Source organism: Schistocerca americana, chromosome X, assembly GCF_021461395.2.
Source record: "Schistocerca americana isolate TAMUIC-IGC-003095 chromosome X, iqSchAmer2.1, whole genome shotgun sequence".
NCBI lineage: Eukaryota > Metazoa > Arthropoda > Insecta > Orthoptera > Acrididae > Schistocerca > Schistocerca americana.
In genome coordinates, this window is record NC_060130.1 from 837655258 (window position 1) to 837669869 (window position 14612).

The following is a 14612-nucleotide window of genomic DNA, read 5'->3' on the forward strand; positions in this document are numbered from 1 at the left end:
GGAGGTTTGAGTCCTCCCTCGGGTATGGGTGTGTGTGTTTGTCCTTAGGATAATTTAGGTAAAGTAGTGTGTAAGCTTAGGGACTGATGACCTTAGCAGTTAAGTCCCATACGAATTCACATACACACACACACACACACACACACACACATACACACACACACACACACAAACACACACACACAATCATTTTTGAACACACAAATGTCAGAATTATTCATTTAAATCAGGATATGCTGTTTTAGTAGCACTTACGTGAGGACCCTGCGCAGGTTCGTGATCACGCGAAGATTAGTTGCAGGCGAAATGGCGGCTAACTGTACTCACTGCTCTTGATGTGGGAATGTTCTATAAAAGCTCTTCTTGGCGTTGGATTTTCAACATATTAGAGCCATTCCATTATTTCGTGACTACCAAATAATAGCCAGATCCACAATCCGAGGCAAATCCCCTCAAATGCAACTTCCAATTGCCTCTCTTAGCACCGTCGAGGTGCACCGCGCTGAGGCTAACCACACAATGCGTGCCGTTCACACAAAGGAGCCGCTCAGTTCGACCGCCAAGCCCACCTTTTACATCGCACCATGCCACTTTCGTTGCGGAGGGACTTCCCTACAGGGTTTGAATGTTACAAATAAGAGTGCCGTAAGCATGAATCAGCTTTTAACAAATATACTTATTTCATAAACATATTCATATTATAACAATTTAAAATTTCAACATATTCTTTCGGTTTCTTCATATATTCATTACAAAACTCTAATGTTCTTGCCATACATCAAGGAGTTCAAACAACAAAGAATGGACATTTCATAAATTGCAGATATATAGTTACTTAAAATAAACCTACTCCTGATCGATATATGTGCTTCAGACGTACATGGGAGTGACAGATTAGAGGCCACTGGAGGTGAAGCATTCATTGCAGTTGACAAAAATATTATCTCTGTTGAGATCGAAGTAGAGAGTGACCTTGAAGTTATATGGTCGCATATAACAGGTGTAGGTGAAACCAAGCAAATTGTTGGATGCTTTTACCGGCCACCCGACAATTCTGGTCCTATGTAAAATCGCTGAGCGGGTCTAAGGCTTCCATTCAGTTTCTTTTTGACCAGTCTGATATGACAGCTGAAGATAGCTTAAAGCAGACCACCCTTAAGTGTTCACACGTTGACCCAAAGGCACCGTCAATTGCGACTACTATAGACACGAGACTGTCGGGATTCAACCGCCGATCAATGGAAACGTGTCCGCTCTTCGGGCGCATCCCATTTTTTTTACACTAGGCCAAAGTCGTGTCCACAAACCCCGTCATCGAGGTGAACGACAGATCGAAACGTGCAGCTCACCACGCACGCAGGCTGGTGGGAGCGTATTATGCTGTGGGAGACATTCTACTGTGTTTGCATGGGACCTGTGGTAGTAACTGAAGAGACGCTGACAGCTGTGAACCCTTGCGCCCCTTCATGCTTGATGTCTTCTCATATTGCGATGTCATCCTCTAGCAGCATGATTGTTCATGTCTCGTAACCGGAACCGCGCTATAGTTGTTTGAGGAGCATTATAGTGAACTCACGTTGATGTCTCTGCGACCAAATTCGCCTTATTTAAATGGTATGGAACCCATCTGGGTGTCTATAGCGCGCCATCACTGCGCACGCAAATAAGCGGCCCGCTATTTACGCGAATCACATGACTTGTGCGTACACATCTAATGCCACATACCCCAACAAAATTACGAACATTCTGTCGGATCCCTGATGCGCAGAATCAATTATGTTATTTCGTTCCAAAGACGGACAAGCAAGCTATTAAGCAGAAGGTCATAAAGTTTTGGCTCATCAGTGTACACTACTGTCGTGCGTGCGGATCCAGTCCTGGAAGTGCAGAATTCCGCAATATACCTATAGAGGGTTCACTGGTAATCCTCTGGATACCGCCGACGGATATCGTGGTACGTTACAGAGCAGAGGTGTACTGTTTGGGGCAAGAGCTGTACGATTGTGAGTACGTGATCACAGGAATGCATATTACTGATAAAGTCATTTACTAGCCTGGTAGTTAAACGAATGACAGTCTGACTGGGACACCAGGAGTACTGTGAGTTTGTTTACACCATATTCTCAAGCATCAGGAAGAGGCTCAAACTGTGGGACATTGCCCCTACTCGAGGTATGGTGCACCTATTAACAGGTCACGGTCCATATCCCAAACATCTACATCGAGTGGGATGTAGTATCACCACAATCTGTAAATGTGGAGAGGAAGGTTCCGCTGCTCATGTCGTTCTCAGATGACCCCTTTTTCAGGTAGAGAGAGACTTCAGACAATTAGACTGATACCTGCAAACAATTGTAAACGACCAAAACTTGTGGACTGTAGTCAGTATGATAGCACATCGGATATCTAAGAGGCAACTAGGCAACTGCTTAACTTTCAGTCTATAAGATAAAGTGGACGCTCTGAATGTCAAAGTAATGTCAACAGGTCACAAGAAGCGTTTCCTCAGTTATACATAATGACAGACACATATAAATTTTATTACGAGAAAGGGGAGAGAGAAAATAGCACAAAACATTCGCCACCAAAAACTAAAGAGAGCCTATGGAAGAACCTGCAAGGTGTACAATAAAAGATGCTTGTCTAAAAACACTAAAATTAGGCACTGTAAGCTGAAGCCGTGTATGCCAGTGCAACCCTGACAGTCCACATAAAAGGTGACCTAGAATACTTATTAAAGGAAAACCGTAAAATCATAAGGGCCAAAGAAAACAGTAGAAGGCTATAGACTACAGTCTCGTCAAACAACTGAGAAATTGTCCAACCTGGCAGCATACATTAGAAAAAGGCGATTAAAATTTTATGGGCATATCTGTAGGCTTCCCAAAACAAGACACGCACAAAATTATTAAACACATTAAACCTATATCCTGTATAGAGGACGTCAAAAAGGACCTACAAAAAGCTCAGATAAATTATTCAGGTAATTTGGACAGAAATGTATTTAAGCAGAAAGTTGACAGATGGGAAGTTAAGTCAGATAAAGAAGCTCCGAAAAAAGCAGGAACAAAATGGACAGAGGAAAGGAAGACAGCCCTCGTAGAAAAAATGAGAGCAGTGTGGAAAAAAAAGGAAAAAGAATCAAGAAGCTTTGGGTGATCCAACAGGGTCTAATCGCACATAATAATAATAATATATTAAAAAGTAAAGAAAGAATGCTGTGGCCACCTACACATGTATGTGTAGATTTGAGCATTTCCGGAGCATGCTCATACCAGTGCGGGTGATGTAGAACAGTGTAGCAACAATAGGTTTAGAAGTAGGTATATTTGTAGTTAGTCGGCTAATCTCAAGTTCTGCGGCTGCCAGCGATTTAACTTTAATTTCCTTTATTTTATTTTATATTATTTTTTATTTTGATTCTTATTTTTCAAATATTCTATTTTATTTCTGCATTAATATCATAAGTAGTTGCTGTTAACATGATTTACTACTACATACATAATATAAAACATTGTATGTCACTATGATTAACGAATAATAATAAAAGATCTGAGGATGGTCATTACGGACTGAAACCGGTCATCGTTAAAAGAATTGTTATTGTGATCAAAGAGTGGAATAAAAAACATTTGACAGTATTGGATCACTGTTCGTATACGCGACTATGTCGCAGCTGGTGAAAAACAGTTATGTACGACCTGCTTAGAGTTTCCAGGTAACTGGTCTAAAATTCAAAGCAATAAAGTGAATTTAATTGAGTTTTGTGAATGAGTTGCTTTCGACTGTGAGGTGCCGGGGCTGTTACTAGGCGCTTATCAGCCACGCGACACGGTATTCAGTTTTCAGCGCACGTCTTCGCTTCTAAGTAACATGCGCAGCTGAAACTTCAGCATGCCGCTTCACAGTACAACCAAGCGACAGAGAAGACATTGAGAATGCTTTCCTGCCTTACAAATTGTTTTAATCTCTTTTAACTTGTACAGATAACAAAACTATCATACTGTGTCAACTTACTATGACAGAAAGTGTTGGAATGAAAGAAAGACTAGTCGTCACAAGAGAGAGAGAGAGAGAGAGAGAGAGAACTGAGGCTCCTGTATGTTGCTGACAGTCCTTTACTCGCCAATGGGTGAAACGCTCTTCTGAAACCTGTTAACCTGTTTACATTCACCAGCAGATACAAAGAAGTATTGACACACAGTGAAACATCAAGGGAAATTACTGTTATACTGTTACAACCATAATAAAAGAAGCAATTATATCTATAAACCCTTTTAAGCCAGATACATTTTTGAGATTTAGCGTACTGTGCACGTTATTCGATCTCATTGGCGATCCCCTGCGCGTTCTGATACGACAGTTTTATTATCACTGCTGGTTGAAAGTGACACCTGTCAGATGACCGAAACAGCAGGATTTAGAGGATGCCTCCCAGGGTAACAGCCTGAAGCTAGTCGATCGCGGCCTACGCAAATTTTAGCTGTTCATGGGAAGCGGACGTTTCCCCATGTGCAAACACGCAGTAGCAAAGATCTTATCCATTTCCCGCCACGCAGAATTATACAGTTACACAGAAAAATGTGCTATCACAAGCAAACTGAGACTAACTGAAAACTATGAGGGAGATTGCAACAACTAGAGACTAAACTACGCGGTTTTGTATTTTAAGGCGGCACCGAGCTACACTACTAAAATTGAAATCTACAGGTAATAGAGACATAACAAGTAAAACTATAAAACCAGACCTTGGTGTGTTTTAGACTAAGGCAATGGCAATACACTAAACTTATTCACAGGAAAGACAAGCGTAAGCTGCTGTATAAACACTGACATAAACGCTGACTGCGCTGTACCGCCCTCAGGCAAATCAAAATTTTAGAGCACAATGGTCATCATAACGATAAAATATACACTGAGTTGACAAAAGTTCTGGGATAGCGATAGGCATGTTTACATATAGCGGTAGTATCGCCTACACAAAGTGCAGGGTGGGGCAAATATTTAGAAGAGTACCCCAGAGTTCTCAAATTTTCTGTTTTTCTTACACCCTCCCAGCATACACACGGTAATTGTGACTAACAAATAAATAACAAATAAACAATAAATTGGCTGGATGACTGAGCGAAAACACTGGTTTTCAATTTTTAACTGAAAAATCCGTGTGTGACATATTTGCAACCTCATCCTATAGTGAATTTAAAATGTTCAAATGTGTGTGAAATCTTATGGGACTTAACTGCTAAGGTCATCAGTCCCTAAGCTTACACACTACTTAACCTAAATTATCCTAAGGACAAACACACACACCCATGCCCGAGGGAGGACTCGAACCTCCGCCGGAACCAGCCGCACAGTCCATGACTGCAGCGCCTGAGACCGCTCGGCTAATCCCACGCGGCTAAAGTGAATTTATTTATTTATTTCATTAACAGTGCAAAGTAACTCACCACCTTGAGATGTAAGGTGGGTCGGATGCTTCTAAATTTAACAGCAAAGACTTCTCGTTCTTACAGTCTTATTGGTATACAGTTGTTAATGCTTTTTTAATAATATAAAGAACATAATACACTCCTGGAAATGGAAAAAAGAACACATTGACACCGGTGTGTCAGACCCACCACACTTGCTCCGGACACTGCGAGAGGGCTGTACAAGCAATGATCACACGCACGGCACAGCGGACACACCAGGAACCGCGGTGTTGGCCGTCGAATGGCGCTAGCTGCGCAGCATTTGTGCACCGCCGCCGTCAGTGTCAGCCAGTTTGGCGTGGCATACGGAGCTCCATCGCAGTCTTTAACACTGGTAGCATGCCGCGACAGCGTGGACGTGAACCGTATGTGCAGTTGACGGACTTTGAGCGAGGGCGTATAGTGGGCATGCGGGAGGCCGGGTGGACGTACCGCCGAATTGCTCAACACGTGGGGCGTGAGGTCTCCACAGTACATCGATGTTGTCGCCAGTGGTCGGCGGAAGGTGCACGTGCCCGTCGACCTGGGACCGGACTGCAGCGACGCACGGATGCACGCCAAGACCGTAGGATCCTACGCAGTGCCGTAGGGGACCGCACCGCCACTTCCCAGCAAATTAGGGACACTGTTGCTCCTGGGGTATCGGCGAGGACCATTCGCAACCGTCTCCATGAAGCTGGGCTACGGTCCCGCACACCGTTAGGCCGTCCTCCGCTCACGCCCCAACATCGTGCAGCCCGCCTCCAGTGGTGCCGCGACAGGCGTGAATGGAGGGACGAATGGAGACGTGTCGTCTTCAGCGATGAGAGTCGCTTCTGCCTTGGTGCCAATGATGGTCGTATGCGTGTTTGGCGCCGTGCAGGTGAGCGCCACAATCAGGACTGCATACGACCGAGGCACACAGGGCCAACACCCGGCATCATGGTGTGGGGAGCAATCTCCTACACTGGCCGTACACCACTGGTGATCGTCGAGGGGACACTGAATAGTGCACGGTACATCCAAACCGTCATCGAACCCATCGTTCTACCATTCCTTGACCGGCAAGGGAACTTGCTGTTCCAACAGGACAATGCACGTCCGCATGTATCCCGTGCCACCCAACGTGCTCTAGAAGGTGTAAGTCAACTACCCTGGCCAGCAAGATCTCCGGATCTGTCCCCCATTGAGCATGTTTGGGACTGGATGAAGCGTCGTCTCACGCGGTCTGCACGTCCAGCACGAACGCTGGTCCAACTGAGGCGCCAGGTGGAAATGGCATGGCAAGCCGTTCCACAGGACTACATCCAGCATCTCTACGATCGTCTCCATGGGAGAATAGCAGCCTGCATTGCTGCGAAAGGTGGATATACACTGTACTAGTGCCGACATTGTGCATGCTCTGTTGCCTGTGTCTATGTGCCTGTGGTTCTGTCAGTGTGATCATGTGATGTATCTGACCCCAGGAATGTGTCAATAAAGTTTCCCCTTCCTGGGACAATGAATTCACGGTGTTCTTATTTCAATTTCCAGGAGTGTATATAAAGATTTCTCTATGGTTAAAGCGAATTGAATGCTTAACAATTGTTAGAATGGTGCCATTTAATTTGTTTCTGCCTAAGTGATGAGAATATGATTTACATAATGCAAATGTCAAAGAAAAATAAAAAAATAAAATGTATTACAATGAGTGTGGTGAAAATAAGTTGCAGTATGTAGAGGATATACTGTATTTGGATGTGTAATACAGTCTAAATAGCAAGTTGGTTGATAATGGCTTATTTCTACCGATTTTAGATGAGAAGGTCTCGGTAGGACCTCGAGCTATTCTCATCTGAAATGCTTTGTGCTTATGTATGTTTACTGTGTCTGTGTGTATTGGTACATTACTGGAAATGTTGCCATTCAGGACACTACATGATATTCTGCAGCTGTTTGTTTGCCCTATTGTTGGTAGTTGTGGTATATTCTATGTGATACCTTAGATGCAAACATTTAGCTTTACATTAGAAATACATTTATGTTTGTAAATTTGTTAGTAGAAATAGAATGTAGTTCATTGCTACTTGAGTGCATTATTCCTTAAATAACTTAATACATTACATTTTTAGTTTTATACATACTTTATACAGAAAACACACTTGATATATAAAATTCATTGACTGTAGCTTTGAATAGAGAAGAGAATATACTTCCGTCTACAGACAATAAGACAAGCAATACATTACTGCTCGTGTGCAGTATACTTTAAACACTATGCAGTATGTCGTTGGGGAAAAGGAGCCTCAGAATGAAATTCTTCGAGCCTTCTCCTCCCAAGCGACATTACCTTATTACTACAGCCTTAGTATGTGGTGTCGGTGTTTTTTTTTTTATTGTTGTGTTGTTTGTGACTGTGTGTGACATGCCGTGTCATGCTTTGTTGGTTGGGGTTCCTTACGTGTTCATCCCTTCTGAGTCATGTTCACATAAAAGTTCCTTCTTCGGTTTCGGAATCTGTGATCATGCTTTTGACCTTCCATGTGGTTTTTGTGTTGTTTGTGCTTGTGTACGCCTCCTTCCATATTGGTTTTGGCACTTGTATTCTTCATACAGTGTGTTCGATACAATATCGGCTACGCTATTTATTTTGTTCCTGTCATTGGGATTACGTATTATTCTGGCGATGTCATTGTCGTTGTGTATAGGCCCCAATTGCGCTAGCGTGTTGCATAGCAGTGTGAGATGTTCTGCTGTTCCAATTTCTCTTCGAACGCATACTTCATCGTTAGTTAGTCCCATGCGGCTTAAGTGTGCCGGATACGGCGCGTGGCCTGTCAGGAGATGGACCATTCCCTGGCTTGGGTCGACATGTCTTCCGTGTACGTCAGGAAAGAAACAGTGTACTCGGCGATCCTTGTCGGATGCATCCCACTCTCTCTGCCATGTTTCAATCCGCCATTGTTTCATTTGTGTTTAGTTCATAATGTTAATTCCCGTAATTTCTGTGACTTTATCGAGCCTGGCCCTCTTAAGCCAGTAAATCGCAGCTCTATAACGTATTCTTATGTCTATAGGGCAGGTCCCCATCAAAACGCGAAGTGCCTCTAGTGACATGCTGTTGAAGGCTCCGCTTATTCGCAGTGCACTACGTTGACTTTGTCTTGCAAGTGCTGTATGTTCAGTCTATGAGAACGAGCACTTGCAGCAAAGCATGCGATGGATTCAAATATCGCAATGTTGTCGGTCCTTACGTCTTAATAGGTAATTTGTACTGAGTTGTGTTGAGTCTTGCTAGTTTGTGCATAATTTTGGAGGCTCTGTCGATTGTCAACTTGATGTGATAGTTGAAAGTCTGTTTTACGTCAAGATGCAGTCCGAGATGACGTGTGACTTTCTTTCTCTGTATGTTTGTATTATCTAATTTTAGAATTGAATTCCTTTCTAGTTTCCCTCTGAGCAGTAAATATGCAGTTTTCAAAACGTGTGTGAAATCTTATTATGGGACTTAACTGCTAAGGTCATCAGTCCCTAAGCTTGCACACTACTTAACCTAAATTATCCTACGGACAAACACACACAACCATGCCCAAGGGAGGACTCGAACCTCCGCCGGGACCAGCCGCACAGTCCATGACTGCAGCACCCTAGACCGCTCGGCTAATCGCACGCGGCAATATGCAGTTTTGTTGGGAGCTATTTTTAATTTATTTTCTTTGCACAGCTGTAAATTTTCTGACGCAGTTGCGTGCCTTTTGTCTCTAGTGCTGCTCTCTAGTTGGTTGACACCACTACGAGCAGGTCATCTGCGAACCATACCACACCTCTTACCGTGTCGTCACTGTCCACGGTGTTCAACAAGGACTCAATTGTGATATCCCGGAATATTGGTCCGCAGATCGACCCTTGTGGAGCCGGCGTTTTTGGCCGAGCGGTTCTAGGTACCTCAGTCTGGAACCGCACGACCGCAGGTTCGAATCCTGCCTCAGGCATGGATGTGTGTTAGGTTTAAGTAGTTCTTAAGTTCTAGGGGACTGATGACCTCAGATGTTAAGTCACATAGTGCTCAGAGCCATTTGAACCATTTTTCGACCGCTGTGGACATCTCTTTGTTATCCTCTTGACAACCTTTCGTGTACCAGCCTGCCACTCCGCCACTCTGCCTCTGCAGTAGACGTGGAGGCTATTGTAGAGGGAAGTTGATAGCCTCATTTCCCTAAACCTGTCGAAGAGGGATGGCCACCACAAGTTGTCAAAAGCCCCGGCTATGTCGATTGGTATGGCGGCCAAGTGTTTGTCGCTGATGCTGTCTGTAACTGTCAGTGCTTGGTTCGGCGTCTTCTATTGATCTACCTTCCCTGAAGCCGAACTGATGGGGCGTTAGGCCGAGAAGACGTCTGTGCTTTTGTAAACGGTCACACAGAAGCCTTTCCTGTACCTTGCCGAGAGAATTTAAGAGACAGATAGGTCGGTACGTTTTGGGGTCTGTTGTCTCTTCGTCTTGTGATTTCCTGATTAGCAGTTATCCAGAGGTTTGGAATTCAGCCTCTCAGTAGTGCCTCGTTGAACACGTTAGTAAGAAAAGGTGTGATTTGTGTTACTATTTCTTTCAATGTTTCTGAAAGTATTTTGTCTGGGCCGGGTGCTTTTCGGTTTTTAAGCCTGCTGATTGCCGTCGCCACTTCTTGCGCGAATGGCATGGTTACACTATCACTGATGTATGGTTGCTTCATCCTCTCTCTTAGGTTAGCGTGGTGTCGCTCGTCATCTGGGAGGAGCCTGTTCAGGAGATATTCGGCTGTGCTTCTCCATCCTCTGGTTATTGTGCCGTCAGCTTGTTCTAGTATTAACAGAACTGTCGATATCTTAATTCGTTCTGTTTCTATCTTGAATGGTTGTCCCCAGATGTGTCGTTCTGAAGCTGCGATTTGACAAAATTGGTCTGGTAGTCTTGCGTTGTTGTCTTTAGTTGTTTTTGATATTTCTGTTTAGCGTGACGATACAGGTCAAGTCTTATCTGTCTTTCAGGAGCTGTCTCTGCTTGTAGGTAGTACTTTCTTTTGCCCCGTGAATCCTTCTTTAGTCTTGCCAGTTCTGTCGACCACAGATGTTTCTGTCCACACCCACTTTTTTTCCCGTGGTATAACTGTTTCCTACGCTCGTTGTAGGACCTCAGTCAGTACATGCGTTTTGTAATCTATACTGCCTTCAACAGTGTATACTGACGGCGCCTCAGCAATATCTCGAATTTTTGCCAGTCGGTTCTTCCTATGAGTAAATGTTGCTATTCATGGTCCATGTTATGTGGGCCGGCCGCGGTGGCCGAGCGGTTCTACGCGTTTCAGTCGGGAACCGCGCGACTGCTACGGTCGCAGGTTCGAATCCTGCCTCGGGCATGGATGTGTGTGATGTCCTTAGGTTAGTTGGGTTTAAGTAGTTCTAAGTTCTAGGGAACTGATGACCTCAGATGTTAAGTCCCATAGTGCTCAGAGCCATTTGAACCTTTTGAACCATTTGTTTTGACATATCTGTCCGTGGTTATGACGATTGCGTTGCGGTCGCTGTGTGTGGCTCTATCTAATACCCTCCATGTGTTGACTAGTGGCTGCCCTCCTTATTCAGTATGAAGAGGTTGCATTCATTTACCACGTCAAGCACTAGTAGCTCTCTGTTGTAAGTTCTATCTGAGTTCCACAGGGGGGATTTTACGTTGATATCGGTTAGAATGAGCAGCCTTTCTCTTCCTGAGTGTCGTGCAATGTCTTTTATTTTGTCTAAGAAAGGTTCCATATTATACGAGTACCGAGCGTAAATAGACGCCATGAGCCATACATTCTGTCAGTCTTATTTCTGCTGTGGCAATGTGTTCAGAACAAAACTGGGTTATCTGCGTTACTTTGAGGTTTTTATTAACTACTATTATCGCGACTTTCACGTTTGGTGTTCCTGCTACTGTGATGTAATGTGAGGAGAGCTCTGAAATCTTCCTGAACGCAGACGATGTCTGATTTTGTCTCTTCTAAGAGCCTGCCTAGTTCCATGTTTACTAGGGTACTGCCCTGGCAGTTAAGTAGTATTACCTTCAGACGGTATATCCAGTGAAGGAAAAACACTTGGGTGTGGTTTCTTTAAAATCCAGGAACACACGCCTATGTGCTCTCACGAAGTACTTATATACTTTCTCTTGGTTTAGACCCTCTCCCCTTCGTGCACATGCCTCCCCTAAAAGCTTACATAGTTCTTTGGGATTTTTTTGGCAGATTTTCAACTTTTAGGATCATCCTGTCAGTTTGTTCTGTAGTTGGGAAGCAGATTTTATCCCCATTTTCATGCTTAGTTAGTATTACATAGCGAAGAGCTGTTTGAAATATATCCTTCTTTTCTAGTCTGCTAAGCCGTACCTTCTAAATTTCCTTAGTTTACGTGATCAACGGTATTCCTGTAGTGAATGAGACCATTTCAAATTTTAAAGAATCGGCTCACAGCTTTGAAACAGCGATCCTACCAGGCACACCGCAACATTTAAAATGCGTTCGCCATAAGAAATGGCAGCAGACAGGACACATCTGCTAGTGTTATACAGCTTTTGTATGATCCCGTCTCCATAATGGCATCATGATTGCACAGCAAGCGTTGCGTTTGCATACCGAAAGACGCCCTGCGCAGAGGCTAGCAAGCCGCTATCGTGCATCAGGCGGCAACTCTTAATTGTGCGATAAGCTCGTAAAATCCACAGTGCCTCCCCGGTCAACGTCACACCGTAACGTTTCCCGCTTACCTTTTGGGATTCATTCTCTGTACAGAGTGCAACGATCCCTTCAGCGGTTTTCATTTTATAGCACCCGGCTCATTTCTTACTGAACTCCCCTTGCAGTAAGAATTGTATGCATTTCAAGATCGAGGAAGATACCTACAGCGCGTAGTATGCGCAAGAATGCCTGTTACATAACCACTTCAACTAGGGTCAGATTATCCGCTGTTCGTTCCAGTGTCATTTCTACGTTGGTAATGAGGTCCTGCTCTTGTAGGTCGGATATGAGGGCGTGTTGAAAACTAATGTCTCCAAAAGTTTTATGCGAAAACTCTTAAACCTTCTCAAATAAAACAAACTTTACCAACATTCTACTACTTCATTCTGCATATGTACTTATTTGCAGCCCTCTGCCTCTAGAGGGCTCAGAATTGTGGCATGTAACATGGCTGCGTGTAACGAAACTATGTCGGTGCCCGGCAGACAGCTTGCTGTAATCGAGTTCCGAATTCGAAGAGTTCGTCCACACGAAGAGCACCCTCTCCTTCACCATGATAACTCCAGACCGCACACGAACGCTACGACATCTGGAACAATCCGACGCCTTGGGTTCAGTGTCGTCTATCATCCTTCATACAGTCCCGACTGAGCGCCATCCGATTTTCATCTGTTTCCAGAAACTGAAAAATACCTCCGATGACTTTACTTTGATAGTTATAAAGCAGAGGTGAGGTTTTGGTTCCGTCAAACATTCCACAGTGACGGTATCAACAAACTCGTCTCTCATTGGCAGAACCGTGTTCGTCGCCAGGGTGACTATATTGGGAAATAAATATGTAGACATGAAGAATGAAAACGTGGAATGTAAAGCACGTTAGTTTTATACAAAAAAGCACTAAGAACTTTCACGTAAAAAATTCGGAGGCATTACTTTCAGAAACGGAGGTCTGTTTCAGACTTACACTGAAGATTTTCTTTATTTCCTTTAATAATATTACATTGTTATAACTGCCACGAAGCAGCTATATTTTCTCTTCTCTGAATATAGAGAAGAAGCCACGAAGCAGCCAAAGCTCCTTTTCTCCGAATATCAGTTGCATTTTCGGTGTTTTATGGGTCCTTAAATCCGTGTCCTTTCCTTGTTTCCTGCCACCACATTGATGCAAGCCGTTTTCTTCTAAATATTCTTTTTGACTCTACGGCGCTTCATTAATGGCTGCCTGTCGTTCGCTGTAGCGCTTGTGCTTTTAACAGGAGTCTTCCTTTAATGGGTTGTTACTTAGCAATCGACTACTTTTTGTGAGAGATTTTTATTTCATGGGTCTCAGAAATAAGCTTCTTATTGGCGATTTCTTATGCGGAATTTAACGGCCGTCGGTTCTGTTCTTGTGGGACTCTCGCTTCGGAGGCTCACCTGAATATAAATTTAAGACCTCTTCTCGTCTCATAAAATTGATCACTCAGCTGCATAGAAGTACCTGCGTGTTCGTACGAGTGGAGGCTAATAGGTTTCCGAGTAGAACATTTACGACCGTTGACCTTTGTCAAAGGCAGAAACTGTCTTGTGTTTCACCCCCGGCTTTGAGTTTACAGTAAAGACACATCGGCCGTCGAAATTTTATCAATAAATTGTCGAAGTATTCGTAACAAGGTTCCCGAATTTACTGCCCTCCGGGAAAGTTCTCGCGCTTAAATTATTCTTGGGAGCGAGAGCTGGCCGAAACTCGAAGTAGAAAGCTCTGAGATATTTAGCGAGTCATGGAACGTATATCGGAAAGAAAGATTAGACGCCTTAGAAAGGGAGTGTTCCCTGCAGTTGACATTAATATTGTCTCTATTGAGGTCGAAGTTGCGTGTGACAGTGGAGTTATATGGTCCAGTATAATAGATCTACAACCGATTCCGCTGTAAAAGTTGTAGAATCATTCAAGAAAGTCTACGACCAGCAGCGCGTAAATAACTAAATTATGCAATCCCAGTTGGAGGTGACTTCAACCCAACAAGTATAGACTGGGACGTCTATGGATTTATTGCGGGGGGCACACACAGACAGATTTTCGAAGTGCTTTTGAACATATTTTCCGAAAACTGTCTTGAGCAGCTAGTTCGGTAGCCCACACACAATGAAAATATCACAGACCTTGTAGCCTCAAACACGCCGGACCTTATCGACTGCTTCAGTATAGAGATGGCGATTAGTAATCACAGTGTCATCATAGCGACTATGGTTACGAAAGATAATAAATCATTCAAGAATGCTAGGAGAGTACTTCTGCTAGAAGGAAGAGGTAAGCGGTTGTTAGCATCTCAGTCAGACAATGAATTCACATCACTTAGTTCTAGTGCCATGGACGAAGAGGAATTACGGGCAAAGTTTAAACAGATTGTGTGTGTGTGTGTGTGTGTGTGTGTGTGTGTGTGTGTGTGTG